Raw genomic sequence first — 17752 nt, 5'->3', positions numbered from 1 at the left:
GTAGCTGGCTTCTCCCTGAGGCTACACATAATCTTCCCTCTATGTGTGTCTTTCTCTGTGTCCAAACGCCCTCTATAAGGACATTGCCATATTGCATTAGGGCCTACCATAATGACCTCATCTTACCTTGACTATCTGCAAAGATCTTATTTCCAAAAAATGTCTCAGTAACATCTTTGGGGGGTCCCCATCAAACCCATAACTAGGCACGTCTGAAATCCATAGGGCAGGCCGCCGGGAAGGGCAGGCTGGAAACTCCCTGGCAGGAGCTGCTATCCACAGGCAGAATCTCTTCTACTTCTGAGAAGCCCCAGCTCTACTGTAAGTCCTTTCAACTGACTGTATGGACACCACTCCTCCCCCAGCTTATCTAGGATAGTCTTCCTTATTAAAGTAAACTGATTATGGGCTTTAATCACAGCTACAGAATAACCTTCACAACCACATCTAGATTAGTGTTTGATTGGGTAAGTAGGGACTGTAGCCTAGGCAAACTGACCATCACCCATTGTAAAATGTTTAGATTCATTGGCTGCAGTCCGCATTCCACAGGATGCCTGTCGAGGTCAGAGAATAGCCAAGCCCAACCCAGACATTTCTATAATTATGAACAGCAACTAGGAAATCATATGCGTGTGTTTACTACTGCCAGACATGCTCCCTATACTTGATCTCATTTAATCCCAGAAAAGCCCTGTGAGATAAGGTTGCTAGCCCCGCCTGACAGAGGAAGGAGCCAGGAGGAGACCTACGGTGGCAGAGGCAGGGTTGGAACAGAGGCAGGTCTGTCTGGATCAAAACCTTTGGTGCTTCCCTGACCCCCAAATTAGTCTTTTCAAACATACACAAGAAAATCTCCAGGGGAATTTTAAAGCATTTCCAAGTCATATGATTTTCATTTACTAACAATAGTTGCATTTATTAAATTCTGTGCATCAGCCATTTTTATGTGAGGACAATCATAGAACATTTGCCACTGTTTTTTCAATTCTTTTTATCATGGTAAAATACCCATCACATAAAATTTACTCCCTTAGCCATTTTTAAGTGTACAGTTTTCCCTTTATCTTTGAGGTTAAACAGGTGTAGTTTCCCTGCAAAGGCCATCTGCTCCTTTAAAGTTGGTTAACTCATTATTAGGGCTGTAATGACACCTTCCTTGGCTAATAGCAGGAAGGAAAGAGTAACATTCACAGGCGAAGGGCGATTGGCTTTGCAAGGCAAGTGCTGGGGGAGGTACAGTCTCCCCAGGGCCGTGCCTGCACTGAGGGCATGTCCAGGATAGCAGCTCTTAGCCAGGTGCCAGAGGTCAAGAATCCAACAGGGCTGGAGCAAGGTTCTGCAAGCTTTTGTTGGGCTACAATGTGGGTATGGTACAACTTTCTTTTCCTATCTTCCCGATCTTTGAATCACTGTCAAGTTCTCAACCGAGGATCTTAATAATCAACCAAAGAAGAGCACAGTCTTTGCCTGGACGTGGGTCACCTGAACAGCAGTTTAAAAAAGCAATCCTACATCCTCACTCCCTGCAGGCAACAAGGGATTTACAGTCCTGAAGCCTTGCCATTAAGCCTCCGGTGACCCGCAGCAAGGTCCAAGGCCCAGATGGGGTTATATTTTATACCTCTCACTGCTTTATACATGTTTGAACAGACAGGGACTGTTTTTTAGAAAGAGTTGCAAGATGGTTTCCCTACAATAGCTGCAGAGACAGGAGGATACTGTCTCTGGGTTGTGGAAGGAGCCCTCAGATGTACAGCTGCTCACCTGCAACTGTCACCTGCTCCCCTGCAGCTCCGCTCTGCAGGTCAGAGTTTGACATCAAGAAACAGGTAAACCTTTCAGGACAGAATGAGCAATTCCGCAACCCTGGAAATCTGTCCAGTTGCCCACATGACCTACTCCCTGCACAGATGAGACCTAATGCTTTGCCCTCCATGGGGTCCAGCTGCTCAAAGACCCCAGGGAGCAACAGTGACCCAAATCGACCCCAGACCCACTGGAACATCTTCAGGAAACCCTCTCCTGCTGACCAGCCAGAATCTCAGTCCCATCCGAGAAGGACAGAATTAAACTTCCCTTCTCTGTTAAAGGAGCTAGCCTGGAGTCAAGGGTGTTACAATGTGAGGCTAATTACTGTAGCCTTTTAATATTCTCTTCTCCAACGCCCTCCCGGGAAGGATAAAATAAAACACTGCATAATAATAGGTGAAATGAACGGTGGACCGGGAACTTGCAGTAGCTCTGTGACCTTGGACAAAGTAGTTGACCCAGACTTGCAATCTCATTAACACAAAGGGAGACAGAGAGAGAAAAGGCCCCTTTCTTTTCCTTGCCAGGGTGAGGAGGATCAGGCCAGAGGCAGGGTGTATCAGAGTGGACTTGCCTACAAAATAGACCCCTTGAGGTGGCACTGCCTCGTGGGAGACACAATGTGGGCTGTTCAGCCTGGGGTTCCCCGTGAGATTTCCCCACAATTTTGTTTTCAGCTGACAGTCTTACTTTAATTTGTTCAATGGCTTTTTTGTTTTGTTTTGTTCTGTTTTAATTGTGAAATATATAACACAGAGAGAAGGGTATGAAAAGCTTATGTATGGTTTAGAAACTAATAACAGCATGAACCCTGGAGCTGTCACCATTCAAGAATAGACATAGAACCTAACCATACCCTGAAATTCCCCTGGGCCTCATCCAGACCACTTTCTCCATCTTCCCCTAGAGCGGGTGAATGTGCCTTTAAAAACATATGGATTAATTTTGCTTTTGACATTTATATCAATGCAGCAATACTGTTAGGAGTTCATCTGTGACTTGTTTCTTATGCTCAACTTTATGTTTTTAAGATTTCTTCATGTTATTGAGGGCAGCTGTGTTTAGTTCATTCATTTTCACTGCTGTACCATATTTCTTCATATCCAGAATTGAATATACCACAAGTTATGTATTCATTCTATTGTTGATGGGCATTTGGGTTTCCTGTGTGGAACCATCTAGAACATCACAGCTATGACTGCTCTTGCATGTTTCTCCTGGAACATGTGTATAAGATCTTCTTCAGGTAGGAGTGGAGTTGCAAGTCACTGAGTGCAGGCATGTTCAGATTTGCAAGCTAATACTGGGTGATGCTACCTTGTTTTTCAAGTGGTTGTACATTTATAGTCTCAGTAACAGGTAATAAGGGTTCCTTATGCACCCTTACCAATACTATAAATTGTTAGCTTTGTGGTTGTTGTTTTTGCTAATTTGTAGTTTTAATATGCAATTCCCCGGTTAATAATGAGATTGGGCATCTTTTCATATGACTATGAGTTATGTGTGTATTCCTTTTCTGTAAAATGCTTGTTCATGTTTTTGGCCCACTATTCATTCCACTGAGTCATTTGTTTTGTCCTTATTGCTTCATAAAAAATGTTACATATTCTGAAAATCCTTTGTGGTTGGTTATATATTGCAAATCTCTGTCTCTCTCTATTTTGTATCATTGTTCACTCTCTTACAGGTATCTTCTGATTAAAAAAAGTTCTTAAATTGAACATAGTCGAATTTGCAATAATTTACATATAAGAAGTTTTGATCCATAGTAGGGTCAGTTCTACCACCTTCTGCTGCTTCATCAGGATTGTTTTGACTATACTTGGCTTTTTGATCTTATGTATAAATTGAAGAATCTGCATGTCATGTTCTATTAAAGAAAAAAACTTCTACTGGAATTTCACTAAATTTAGTGAAAAGGAAAAATTTACATCTTTATAGTATCTTCCCACATAAAAATATGGTAAACATGGTGAACGTCTGAATGGTTTTAGAATTAATTTAAAGTCTTTCAGTTAAGTTTTAGAGCTTTACCTATAAAGACTTACATCTTTTATAAATTTATTACTAAGCACTTCATATTTTTTACTGCTAATTCAAATGGTACCTTGTAAAATTACATTTTTTTAACTAATTGCCTCTGGTATATAGAAATAGAATTGATTTTTTATATTAGTTTTATATGCAGACATCTTACTAAACTCTCATTAACTCTAGTAATTCATATAGAGATTATTTTGGAATTTCTACATCTGCAATTCATGATAGTTTTGTTTTTTCCTTTCTAACTCCTTTACTTTTCATTTCTTTTTCTTGTTTCACTACTGGCACCATGACCTCCAATACATTGTGGAGTAGGAATATTGGAAGCAGGCATCTCTATCTTATACCTAGAACTTAAATTTTTGACGATTAATAATGATGCTTGTTGTAGGTTTTTTAAGAGGTCTTTTTTCAGATTAACAAATCTCTTCTATTCTTAGTTTGCTTTAGCTGCATTCCAGAAGTTTTAAAAATGAAAAATATAATAATTGAAATTATTAGTATTTTCATCATATTTATTTCTATGTATTTTAAATTTTTCATTCTATTTTCTTTGATCTATGAGTTTTTTCATCTTCAAATGTAAGCTTTTTTCTCATATTTTTTATTATTGATTTCTAACTTAATTACATTTGAAAATTGTTCATAAAAAAATTCCATTTATGCTTAAAAAGAAGCAGTAATCTCCAAGACGCAGTGCAATGTTTTCTATATCAATGTGGTCTTTAAATTTACAACATTACTGATTTTCATCTGCTTAATCTATGAATTACTGAGAGAATTGTGTTAAAATCTCTCACTAGCATAATGAATTTGCCTATTTTCCCTTGTAGTACTGTCATTTGTTTGTTTTATGTATTTTGAGAAGATATATATATCTATATATATATCTACATATATATAATCTTATAAATTTAAAATTGTTACATATTTGAGGGAAATTAAGCATTGTACCATTATGTGATGACCTCTTTATCATTCATAAAGCTGTCTGCCTTAAACTCTGTTGTTATTCTGATATATTTTTCCAGCTTTCTTTTGATTAGCATTTGCCTGTTCTATCTCTTCCCCTTTAACTTTCAATATTTCTACAAACTTATGTTTGGAATGTGTCTCTTGTAAACAGCATATGCTAGGTTATATTTCTTTATCCAGGCTATTGATTTTTGTTTTTTTACCTGAAGAGTTTAGTCCTGTTATATTTGTAGTAATTACTAATATAGTTCCATTTATTTCTTCTATCCTACCATGTGTTTTATATTTGTATCACTTTTTCTGTTCTCCCACACCTCACTTCTTATAGATTAAGGGAGGGGTTTTTTTTGTTTGTATTTCATTATTTCCCCCCACCTATGTTGGGTTCTATTTGTTTGAAAGTTATATTCTCCATGTCTTTTCTTTTTGTAGTTGTGCTAAAATTTTTAAGATGCATTTTTAATAATCTTAAAATTAATATCTTTAACGTTCCCCTAAAAAATGTAAAGTCCTCAATTTTTTTTCAGTTCCAATAATCCACCCCACCTAATCCAATGCTTATGTTTTCTGGTATTTTACTTTTAATGTGCTTTTTTTTCCTCTGAAAATTTGACATTATTATCATATTACAGAGTTAAAATTTATTTAGATTTAAAGTTTATTCATATTTATCCATATATTTGTAACAGCGCATTTGTTCACATTTCCTTTTTGTATTTCAGATCTTCCCTGTTGGACCATTTTTCTCCTGCCTAAAGTACATCGTGTAGAATTTTATTTAGTGGGGACCACCTGGTGATATATCATCTGTTTTGTTTGTTTACTACTTTTATTTGAAATATCTTTACTTTGCCCTCATTTTATTTTTTTTAATTGTGTCACTGGATGTAAAATTTTTCTTAACAATTATTTTCTCTCAGCACACTGAAGATTCCTCTGCCCTCTGGCTTCTGTGATTGTTGATGAGAAGTCAGCAGTAATCCTAATTAGCATTCTTTTGTAGAAAGTCCACCTTTCATCTCTGGCTGCATTTAATATAATCTCTTTTTCTTTATTCTGCCATTACTCTAACCTAACCTAATCTAGCATGTTTCACCTAATTCATCCTCCTTCAAATGTGTTGAAAATTAGTGTCAATTAAAGTTCTGAAAAATTTTCAGCCATTATCTGTTAAAATAAAATCACCTCCCCATATGACTGAAACTTCTCACTTTGCCCTTTCTTTTTTTTTCATATTTTTAACTTACTTCTCAAATTTATGTCCATGATAATGCCATTGCATCTATCTTCATTATTTTTCTCTAACTATACCCAACTCCACTTTATTGAGGTTTTAATTTCAATGATTGTATTTCTCATTTTTAGAAGTTATATTTGGTTGGTATTTTTTCAAGTCTACTTGCTGTCTGCTCAAATTTTCAAACTTCCCTCTTATATCTCTAAACTTATTTTACATAGTTATTTTACTTTCGGTGTCCAATCCAGTATCTGGAACTCTTGCTGATATCATAATGCCTTGTTATTTTGTGTTTAGTGATTTTTTTTATTTATTTTTTTTTACTACTCCATAAGCTGCTCATTTTCGTTGTACATTTACCTGTGGAAACTTCGAGAAGACTGTGTTGCAGCAGGATTCCTCTAGAATACATTTGCATTTATTCCGCTGGCCACGTGAGCTATTTCCAAACTGAGAAGACTTTACATTTTCAGACTTAGACATTTAGAACCACACATGTGGTATGAATTTGAACTACAAATGCAAGTGAGAGTTCATTGTGTGCCAGGCCAAACGTGATTGTCTGAATTGAGACAGACAACTTTTCTCATTTCTCTTTGCCATAACACATGTGTAGTCTTTTGGGATCCCAGCTTTATTTAAATATCTTCTATGAGGTACCCCACTTTGGTCAAGCCCTGGGCTTACACTCCTGTCTCCCATGACCATACACCTTCCAAGGCACTAACCCAAAGCTCCAGTATTTGGCAAAAATGGCCAGGGTGAAAGCAAGCTTTGGTATTTGTTTACCTCCCAGGGTAAACAAATGCTATCACTCCAGCTTGTTTGGGAGCTGAGAACATTTCTTACTTCCATGTTAGCTCAGAGGTGCAGTTTGAAAGACTGTAAAATATACTTTATCTAGTATTTCAGCTGTTTTGAATGGGAAAATTGTCCTGGCTATCTAATCCACTCTATTGCTGAAAACAGAAATGATCAAGCTGGTTTATTTTTAGCACAGGCTAATTTCCAGATCACTCTGCACCTGTGAACCTGAACCAATTTGCATGACTGTGACTTCCTCTTCTAGCTAAAAAGAATTCCAAATAGGATAACCAGTGGACTTCTGTTGGAGATAAATAGCATGCCTGCCTACCCGTCCCAGAGGCTCCCAGAAATGGCGATTCTCACCTACATTTGAAACTAGCATGTCAAATTACTACTAATAATAATAGCTTATGTTCATCAGGGTACAGCTTATTGTCATTTGCCAAACACTGAGCATATTGCATATATTAACCCAATTTTCACAACCACTCTTGGAGGTAGGTATTATTTTTTTATTCCATTTTACAGATGAGGAAACTGAAGAGCAAAGTGGTTAAGCAATTTGCCCAAAGAACATAATGGAAGTGGGAGGCAGCTGGGTTCCAGAGCATACACTCTTAGCCTCACTGTTAGGCTACCTTTCTTAGAAGATAAGCAATCAGTGAAAAACTAACTGCCGGAGAAATATAGCCCATATGGGACTGTTCAGGGAAGATTATTTCTCTAGCACCATGGTTCTTAACCTGAGCAGCCCATCAGAAGCATTCAGGGAGGGTTTTCAAAATACACCTGGCACCTCCCAAAAAGAGATTCTAATTTAATGGGTCTGGGGCGGGGCCCCAAGGTCTTTATCTGTTTGGCAAGCCTCCCCAGGCAGTTCTGGTGAACCCTCTTGATTAGATCCACCCCTCTGTGGGTTACTGTGGGTTACCCATCCTGGATAGCTCCCTCCCTCCCTTTGTTCACATGTTAGAACATGTTACCAGGTCTCAACGTCTCAGAAAAATGGGCATTGGGCAAGAAAAAGAGATGTCATTTCACCAGTCACCATCTGGATGTCCTCGGACAACTCACCTCCCTAAAACTGAGCCTTGGTTCCTTCTTGTGTAAAATAAGAGTCTGTTTTAGTGCTATCGTTTCAGACTCAGGTTTCTGAGCGGTCACGGAATAAGCCAAACCTCTTCTGGATCAGCTCTGTGTCTCGGCAGGTCAGGGCTGGGAGGAGGGCAGCTCTGGTTTAATTGAAGCATGGGGATTATGTATGAATGTCATGTATCCGTCACTCCATATGCATGGATACTTGAGAGTGAGAGTCACCACAGGCTGCGACCCTCTGAGTGATCCTGAATGGTCTCCAACACAGAGGGCCCTCGCTGAAAGCCATGCTCTCTCCTTCTTGGTTAAGTGCTTAAGAAAAGCAAGATGTAAAGTTTAACTGGGGAAGAGTCACTACAGGCCAAAGTCCTAAAAAAAGAATGGGAGGACCAGATTGAGAATGCCACCCACCTACACACACACACACACACACACACACACACACACACACACACACCCTTCTGTCAAGGCTGCTGAAGCCATCTGGACAGAAAGAAGCTGCTTTTAAGGAATTTGGCTTTCTTGGACCTGCATACAAAATTCCCACACAGATGTTCCTTGGCAATCAAGCCCCTGACCTCTCTGGACCAACATAGCAACAGCTTTCTATCCATGGCTTGTTCTAGCCCCTGGTTTGTATTATCAACTTAGTCCTTCCATTCAGCGCATCTGGCCTGAGCCCTCCTAACTGCACTGCATCCCTCCCAGGGGGTAACCAGATATTTCCGCACAGGGTGAGATGGGGTGTCCCCCTCAGTTCTTTCTGCCATGTGTTCACAGGGCTTCATGCCTTTGCTCCGTTCACTCACAGGACCCCCAACCCTCAGAAGTCACTCCATGTGCAGCTAGAAAGGTGCCAGAAGAACACGCTGAGTTTGCTGAGGACCCCTGACCAGCCATGGGTCCTGATTTATAACTCAACCTCATCCACTTTATGTGGGACTCCCCTGAGAAGTGACCTTGCTTCCCCACCAGCCCTCCGCTCTGTCTACTAGACACCCCAGGGCACCAGTGGCTGCCTCTGTAAAACGTAGGTGAGGCCTCAGACAGGTCATCAGTTCCTATGGAGAGAAGTTAGGCTTTTATTCTACTTCCCTCACAGCAGTGGTTTTTAAGCCCCACAGATTTCTTAGACAGGCCTCTGGGTAAAGGGAGATTGGTGAGGGAATGGAGGCCAAGAAGACCTGGTTTTGTATCAATTAGCTAATGTACTTAGTGCATTACCTGGAGCATCTGAGGAACTCACTTCACCGTGGCTATTATAATAGAGTGCTAGGTGCTGTGGCAGATTTTTTAGACACCATGTGAAGCATTCTACATATATTCTCTATAAATCACAATAAAGTTCCTGCAGGGCCGGTACTATTGTTATCACAATATTACAGGTGAAGAAACAGGAGTTCAGAGAGGTTAGGTAACTTGTTCGATGTCACACAGCCAGTGGCAGAGTCTGGATTCAAATACAAATGAATCCAACACCAAAACCTGGACTCTTTTCCACTATTCTGAGCTGTCTTATATCCCCTACAATCAGCAAGTTTTTAAAAGCATTTGTTTCTCAAAATGACTAATAAAACAATACTTTAAAAATAATAATAATAAGAGCTATGAGGAAAAAAAGCCAAATGCCAATCATTATCATCAATGTGGTTATTGTAATTGAACATTAGATTGTGCTCTGGCCTCTTGAAAGCCAAAAGAGGGAACTCAAATAGGTGGAATCTTTCTTTCTGAGCCCTCCTTTTCTGATGGCTCCTGCTCCCCCCACCCCGTCTACCTCTACCCCTCTACCCGAATGCTTGGTGCCTGGTGCCCATCCCCACCCAGGGTAGCACCCCATGCCCTTCCCTCAGCCTGCCATCAGTGATCATTTTGTCCTGCATTTTGTGCATGAATAAAAATCAGAGGATAAACCACGTGCAATAATGGACTGATCTGGGCCGCACAGGTAATTACAGACCAAGACAGAGGACAGTGAAGGGAGGAGTTTGAGGTTTAGACAGGAGGGGCCGGGGGCGTGTCTCCAGTGGCAGAAGCGTCTCCCACGGGCAGCAGGAGTATACGGGAGAATTCTGAACAGGAGTGTCTTTGGGGACCCTACATAATAAACAATAGAGTCCCCTGCCTGCTCTACTGTGGGTTGGGCTGCTCGTTTTCTTAACAAGTCAGTACAAGGTCAAGCAAGTTTCACTAGATAAGCCTGGAAGAACAGGGCTGCTTCCTGGACACTGCACCCATTTTATACTCTTCTGCTGTGCAGGGCCAAGGCAGCTAATGAAATCCTACCCCTGCTGCAGAGGAGGTCAACCTGTGCTTCCCAATTGCTGGAAACTGAGAGTCCATACATGCACGAAGCGTTTACTATAGACTGAGTGAGTATATTTCCCACTACCATGAACCACCATTTCACAAAGTTACCAGACATTACTGAGTTTCTTGTCCGAGGGTCTTTTGATTTTAAGAAACAAATTCAGAGGGAAGGGCTCTTTGGTAGCAATGCTGTGGCGTGATGAAGGAGATAGACTCTTATGATGTAGCAGTCAGGGTTCTCCAGAGAAATAGAACCAGGAGAGGCAGGAGTTGATGCTGAAAAAGAGGTTGTAACTATGCCCTTAGTCCTACAACTGGTCCTAAGGCTGTAACTAATATGTATAGTTCCCTTCTTCCCCTCTTCCAGATCGCTTCATTTCTTGCCCAGCAGAGTGACTAACTTTTGCTATCAGGAAAACTTTTGGCTGCAAATAATAGAAAGTCCCGCTAACAGTGGCTTAAATAAACAGGGATTCAGTTTTCTCTCAAGGCAAGAAGTAGAAAGCAATTTCTGGTGTTGGTTTAGCTATAATGTCAAGTCTCTGGGTTTCATCTCCATTTCACTCTCACCCTTCGCCTCATGATCACAAGATGCCACTGGGGGCTCCTGGCCATGTTTAAGGTAGGAATACTAGAGAGGAATTGACACTGGCTGCATCTGGGCTTTTCACCAGTAAAGCCAAAGCTTTCCCAGGAGCTTCCAGCAGGTTTCTTCTTCCATCTTCTTGGCCAGAACTTTGTCAAACAACCACTCCAAGCTACATTGGAGGTGTGTAATAAAATATCTAGCAAAGAGAGAGAGGAATGTCATAACTAGCTTAAACCAAATGTGATTCTTCAACTGGGCCATGGCAGATTACCTTGCTCCAAATAAGATGAGCAAGAAAAAGGTGTGGAAATGGCTGGGTAGTTGATTCACCTGCCTATATGATATAGTCACAGTTTTCTGCTAACTTTTATAGTTCCCTGTGCCCTATAGTTCTCTGCACCTTCCCTAGATAACCAACATCAAGCTCTTTTGCCAAAGCCCTACAGACCCAGCATTTTTAAAATCACCAGTGTCAGTCCTAGTTCCATAGCATTTTTATCATGTCCCTCAATGGAAGTATCTCTCTAGTGGGTAGGGAAAATTCCAGACCAGCAGACTACAGCCACACTGGTGAGAATGCATCATCAGGTGTAAGCGTGAACAGCAACCCTACCTCCATCTGGACATTCCTGGCTCTTTTCTCCTGGTTATGGAGACGGCAACATATAAAATAATTTCAAACTATTAATGAATTCGCAGTTGCTTTTCTCATTATATCTTTTCTCAACCAGTCGTTACCAAACAAGAGTTACATAAGTGTCTGTGAAATGGTTCTGACTTTCAAAAGGGTTCTTCACGCTTGAAGGAAGCTGGAGGCCCACTGGTCCCATGGGAAGGTGCCAGGGAGTTAGGTGGCTCTCGTGCTAAGCCTCGCTCTGCGGCCAGTAACCGGCTGTGCAAGCTTGGAGAAAGCATCTCCCTTCGCACGACCTCACCTGCACGCACTATTAGATCAGCAGTTTGGACTAGGTAATCAGGAATGTCCCTTCCAGCTTGCAACAGTTCCTACCAATTTATTAGGATCTTGCAATTCTAAAATCCTATGATCCTCTTACTTTCAGGGCAAATATTCCTGCTCTTTTTAGTTTGCCTTTCAGATATGAAGATAGATATCTTCGCATTTCCCCTAAAGGGAATGGCTTTCTCTCTAGATTAATTATCTCAAATGTTGCAGTGTCACATAAAAGACTCCCAGTGGTCAATGGTCATACTGTATTAGTCACAACTTCTATTTTCAAAAATAAGAAAAAAGAAAGGAAAAGGGGAGTTTGGTTCAAACAATCTTAAATCCGCCCCAAAGAAAAATAAAGCAGATTGGAACTGTCTGGATATTATTTGGGCCTTTCACCCTGTAGGCTAATTGGCAGTGCATCAAAAGTCTCACAAATTTCTAATAGAATTCATTAATGCCAAAGTTCATTTATTCACACATGGTACAAAAATGATGGTGTACCACAGCAAAATAAATCTTCATTTAAAAAGTAAATGTCAAGGCTGTTCGAAAAAATTTTTTTTAATTAATTACTTGTTGTTTTTTTTCATGTCTTTCTTTTTTACCCATAAATGATGATATGTCATGTTAAAGAGAATAATGAGCTGGGAATCAGTTATCAAAAACCTCTGGCTGCACTAACTGTGTGATCCTAACCAAGTCCTTTCACATTTCACATTCTTTAGCTTTAAAGTAGAAATGATATTAATTAACACCCAGGGCTTTGGTGAGAGTAAAATCACACCAGAAGAAATGCAGTAATACATGCTAAAGTTTTTATAAACTATAAAATAATATAATTAAAATTAAAGATTCTTCATGAGTTAATATGGAAATGATGAAAAAAAGAATAGCTTGTAAAATATATGATTTGTGATTAATAATTTGAAGTTCAAAAGATCCTCTATATCTAAGACATTTTTAGATATATTTGCCAAAATCCAAATCAGCTGAAACAAGCTTTGTGGAAGGCAAAGACAAGAAGAAAGTATCCATAAGAGTAAAACAACTACCCCTTATCACAAGTGAAGGGTTTCAAAGGTTATTTCTTCAATTGCTCTTCAGTGTAAGTTGACGGATCCTGCCAAAGAGCAATGCAGCAGAACAATTCCACAGAGGCCCACTTATTGAGGGCATGCTCAGACAGAGGGCCAGCTTTATCCAGGGTGATGTGAAAGTAATAATTCTTAAATTTGGGGGCAAATGGGGTATTGAGATTCCCTTTGTGAACCTGAAGAAAGCTGAAATGTCTCCCAGGGAGGAAATGGAGACTTGACACAAACACACAAAATCCTGCCTAGGATTCCAGTTCCCAGACCCCAGGTCCCAGTCACAGACTGGTTAGGGTTTGTGGAGCCCGGAGCCCAAATGGAGAATGCCTAACCCAGAAGAATGGATGGAGGGAACATCCTTCAGGCCATCCTTCAAAAATGCTTACTTTCCAATGGGCTTTAAAGAAGAAGGAGGCAGCCATGACTTTCACGTTACGTTCTCAACAAGAAGCTGAGGCAGCTACAGTGACATCATGAGCTTCTCAGGCTCATCTAATTCCTGCAATTAAAATTCCCACTGCTTAGTTCACCTCACTTTGGCTGGTTTTGAGGAGACAGCATCTTAAATAATAACCCACACTAACACAGAGATGACTGATGGCCCCAAACCTTCCCAGTGATATTTCCATTTCCAATAGTGGCTGAGTGTTTATCCAAATAGTGACGTTTCAGAACAAGTGACAAAAGAAAATAAAGAATTCCAGAAGGAAAATAAGTAGTGATCACCTCTTTCATGTCAGGCCCTGAAGACACTAATTTGCTATTCCCCAAAAGCTGATGAACTGGGTATGGTTGCCCACTTTTCACCAACAAAGAAGCTGATGCCCAAAGGACAAAATAACTTACTGAATGTCATAAAGCAGGGTTCTCAACTTGCGTGTACTTGGAATCACCTAGGGAACTTCAAAGACACTGGGTCCCATCACAGAGATTGCAACCAAGACATTAGCATTTTTAAAAGATCCTCAGGGATTGTATTATGTGGACAGTTTGGGAACCACTGTCAGAGAGTAGATGGTGGAGTTCTTTCTTACTCTTGCAGCAGATATCCCACTAGGACACATCACGTGGTCCCCCAGTTGTACAAATTTTGAACCAGTTTTACATTAGTTGGTGTCCAGCTGTTGACTCAGCTCCTGTCCTCCCCCATAGCTCTCCTTCCATGCTCTGACTCCCTGGTCCCCCCAGCTCCCAGAGTTGGATGTCTCTGACTGGCCCTGCCTGTGCTAAAAATGTTATTAAATATCTTGAAAATAACTTCTGGCAGTTTCAGTGCTCATTCCCCTTTTCATAACACCTTAATACAGGTGGGCAAAGTCAGGAAGAAAATTGAGAGTAAATCTCTTTCTGTGTATAAGTTACACAAAGCTGAAAACCCCTAACCCACGGCTGTCCACCACACTGACACTAACCGGAAATGCCAACAGCAAATTGAGAACTTCCCTCAGTTTTTGCAAGAGACAACTCAGGACTTCAGGTTGAAATATGTTTCTTCACGAAACCTATAAAGTCTATAGTCAGGTGGACTCCTTGAGTTGTTTGGAAAATAAGAGATACTAAGAAAGAAATAGAAAGGGGAAAAAAAAAAACCCTCAAGAAATGATCTCCTATTTCCCAGTCCACTGGCTTTTCCTGTCATACAAAGAGCAGGACAAACAAGAGGTTTGAGCAAGAAATTTCTGTCCCTTTGGGGGCAAAGAGCAGGGCAGTACAGCTTTCTATCATTAACCAAAGTAAACCACATTAAATGGGACAATCCGGCAACATGCAAGGACAAGCTGGAAGCATCTGACCTCTATATATCTAGTCAGAGATGGTAAATACAGAAAGTGAAAAGAATGTGCTTCACTGTTAATTCAATGCCTTTCATATTTAACTGCAGAAGAATTTAAGTAGTGATAAAGATCTTTATCTTACCTAAGGCAGCTCATTTCTCTGTGCATCCCTAGCTTTATTGCCCATAGAAAGTGGGCCTTTCTTTATTCATTTCACAAACATCGGTTGAGCAGCGACTATTTGCCAGGAACTCTGCTGAGAGCTAGAGTGGAATGCAAGCCTGAGTAAGACACAGTGTTGGCCCTCAGAACCCAGGGGACATGCAAACTAATAATTATAATGCACTCTGGGAAAAGCTGTAACCAACACCCTGTGCAAGGTGCATGGGAGCTCAGAACCCAGAGTAATTAGCTTGGCTGCTGAGTTTAGAAAGACGTCAGAGGGAGGAAGTATCTGAAATGATATTACAGATGGATGGGTCCAGATGATCCCTAATGTTTATTCCAACTCTTCAGATTCTATAAAAGAGAACGTACAGTAGAGTCACACACTGGGAGCAGTCATGGATCAAGCACGAAGATTCTTTAAAGGCTCAGACCAAGGGTTGGAGATTCCTTACGCATCACTGAGGCCCAAGAGAGTGGCCTGTTAACATCTGCTGGCTCTTGAAAAGTGTCAGACTAGGGTATGGCTTGGAGATTATGTCATGGCATTAAAGAATTGGCCTTCAATGAGAAAATGGTGGATCTCTTTACTTTGAATCATACATTTCCCAGCAGCCTTTGTCTGATTCCCTGAAATTTGCCTTGGGGATTTCCAGTGCACTAATGAGTTTTTTCAAATGACACCATTTTTTATTATGTTTGCCTTAGCATTCCAGTAAGGAACATTGTGCTTAGTCTTTCACATTGAAGATTTGGTTGGGTTTCATTTCTTCAACTCTTCTTCCACTGCTTGTTTTTATGGGCTGGCTTGGAATGGTGATTTAAAATAAAATTTAAAAGGAAACTCCTGACATTCCTAAATAGAGCCTTTGGGGAAAAAAACCTGACAACCTTTTGAGAATAAAAGTGGAGTTACAGAACACTCTTCCATAAAGAAAAGCCTTCTTTTGAGGCCCACTGTCTAGAAGCTGAAAGGAGGGCAGCGTCGGGGAGGAAAAAGTAAGCCCAAGAGCAGGCTTTGGCAGAGGGAAAAGAAATGGATTCACCAATTCTGACACTTCTCATTGCCATCCAACCATCACTGCGGGTAGGAGCTTCTCCCATAAACTCAGTTGGTATGTTTATCTATCTATTTACTGAGTATTTATACAATCCAGGCACTGGAGGTGAGGAATCAGGAAATAAACATGAAGGATAAAGCTCTCAAAGGAGCTCCTGCTCTATTTATAGACATATACATTGATTTTATATTTTCAAGGTCTTGAACAAAGCCTAAGGGACAGTGCTGAGTGTGGAAGTAGCCAGTCCCAGCTTCTAGATTGGAATCTGGCACTAGGTGTGCAACAGCCACAAGTAAATGCTATGTCTGAGCGTCAACAGTATCAGGGAATCCTCCCAAGTCCGGGGCAAGGAGAGTCTGCTGAAGAACAAGGTGTTTGGGACATTCCTCTTTGACCAGCTCCTTGAGACCGCCCTCCCCCTCAAGAGCTGTGAGTATCCATGGCTTCAAGGCAGCAGGAGCACAGAGGCATTTGCTACATTACACTAAGAACAGTGAGTCAAGGCAAATGGCTGAGTGAAAAGCTTCATGGGGGAAAAAAGCACTAAACCGGAAGTCAGCGTACCTGGGTTCTCATTTTAGTTTTGTCACTCTATCACCAGAAGTGACTAGCTCAGCCCCCTGGCCTCAGTTTTCTTACCTGTAACATCAAGGGAATGAGGAATATCATCTCTGAATTTCCTCCTCAGGCTCCCCCAGGGCCTGGATAAACTGTCCCTCAGAAAGCCTCCCTCCACCCTCACCAGAGGCTCTCACAAAAAGCTGGGTGACTAAGGTAACTTCCCAGGAACCCAACCCCAGAAAAGGCAATGAACACCATGACTGGGATAAAAGAGTCTTCCTGTTCCTAAAAGTAAAGTCCCTGTTGCAAATGAATAAGTTGGCAGTCTGGTTTACAACCTTCATCCGTCCTCTTGAACCCTGCCAGTTCTGGGTCACCGACAAGGCAGAAGACTACGTCCAGGGTAATGCCACCCCTGGTTCCTCCTGTAGGCTCCTGCTGCACTTATTTAGTTCACTTTCTTCTCTTTGTTACCTGCCATGTACTTGCCAAGTACTAATGGAGACCCTCCTGTCCCAGGAGCTTGCAGTCTAGTTGGGGGAAAAGACATTGTTATAAATTGAATTGTGTCCCCCATCCCCAAATTCACAAGTTGAAATCTAACCACCAATACTCAGAATGTGACTTTTTTGGGAAACGAGGTTGAAACAGATGTAATTAGTTAAGATGAGGTCATTAGGGTGGGCCCTAATCCAACATGACTGGTATCCTTATAAACCGTTAATTTGATCACAGATGCACAGGAAGAACAGCACGTGAAGAGACACGGAGAAGTCAGCCATCTATAAGCCAAGGTGAAAGGCCCAGAATAGATTCTTGCTCCCAGCCCTCAGAAAGAACCAACCTTGCAGACCCCTTGATTTTGGACTTCTAGCCTCAAGGATTGAGACAATAAATTTCTGTTGTTTAAACCACCGGTTTGTGGTACTTTGCTATAGCAACCCCAGGAAACTAATAAAGATGAGTACTTCCCAAGGCAAGGCTGAGGCCTAACTGAGGATTCAACTGGTAAACACTAACACTGCTTAGATTCAGACATTTTCTTACTTACACAGTGAAAGGGAGAGTAGCCAAAGGTGCCAGCTCTCTGTGGCTGTAGGGAGGGTGACACCAAATCAAAACGTGACCAGATGCCTGAAACATGAATGATGGGACACCTGTTGTTGAGGAGTCAACATCTTGCAGCCGCATCCCAGGAGCTGAGGCAGAAAGCCCCACACCTCCTCAGAACCCGGGAGGAGATGACAAGCGGTCTCAGGACAGCCTTCTTGTAAATAGG

This window comes from Rhinolophus sinicus, linkage group LG03 (assembly GCF_036562045.2).
Source record: "Rhinolophus sinicus isolate RSC01 linkage group LG03, ASM3656204v1, whole genome shotgun sequence".
NCBI lineage: Eukaryota > Metazoa > Chordata > Mammalia > Chiroptera > Rhinolophidae > Rhinolophus > Rhinolophus sinicus.
Note: the sequence above shows the minus strand (reverse complement) of the source record.